The sequence below is a fragment of the Arachis duranensis genome, chromosome 1 (genome assembly GCF_000817695.3).
Source record: "Arachis duranensis cultivar V14167 chromosome 1, aradu.V14167.gnm2.J7QH, whole genome shotgun sequence".
Taxonomy (NCBI): Eukaryota; Viridiplantae; Streptophyta; class Magnoliopsida; order Fabales; family Fabaceae; genus Arachis; species Arachis duranensis.
The window spans coordinates 105,664,709-105,665,494 of record NC_029772.3 but is presented as its reverse complement, the minus strand read 5'-3'; positions in this window follow the sequence as shown (position 1 = coordinate 105,665,494).

Sequence of the window (786 nt, the reverse complement as noted above, 5' to 3'; positions counted from 1 at the left end):
TAGCTTGCTTCAAGCCGACAATCTCCGTGGGATCGACCCTTACTCACGTAAGGTATTACTTGGACGACCCAGTGCACTTGCCGGTTAGTTGTGCGGGGTTGCAAAAGTGTGATTGCAATTTCGTGCACCAAGTTTTTGCCGCCGTTGCCAGGGATTGTTCGAGTTTGGACAACTGACGGCTTATTTTGTTGCTTAGATTAGGACTGTTTATTTTTGTTGGTTTAGAGTCTTTTAGTTGAGTCTAGTTCATATTTTAAGTTTGGTGTCAATTGCATGCTTTTGTTTTCTTTTAGTTTTTCGAATTTGCATGTCCTTGGTCTCTTTTTGATCTTTAAAAATTCTAAGTTTGGTGTCCTCTTTGTGTTTTTCCCTTAAAAATTTTCGAAAATTAGTGTTTGATTTTCTAAAAATTTTTAAGTTTGGTGTCATTTTGTTGTTTTTCTCTTTCCTCTTTTCAAAAATCAAATATTTTTCATAAAAATTTTTCAATCATATCTTTCTAATTGCTAATCTCAAAATCTTTTTAATTAACTAATTGATTCAGTTCTCAATTTGCTTTGATCTTATTTTCTTTTTGATTTTCGAATTTTTATTTTAATTTCCTTTTGTTTTATTTTATTTTTTTTCGGTTAATTCAAAAAAAAAAAAAAAAAAAAATTTATCTACTTGCAATCCATATCATTTCCCTTTATCCATTCATGGACCTAAGTAGAATTGAGCAGTCCAGAAGGACTCTGGGGTCATATGCTAAACCCATTACAGCTGCATATGGGAGTAGCATCTGTA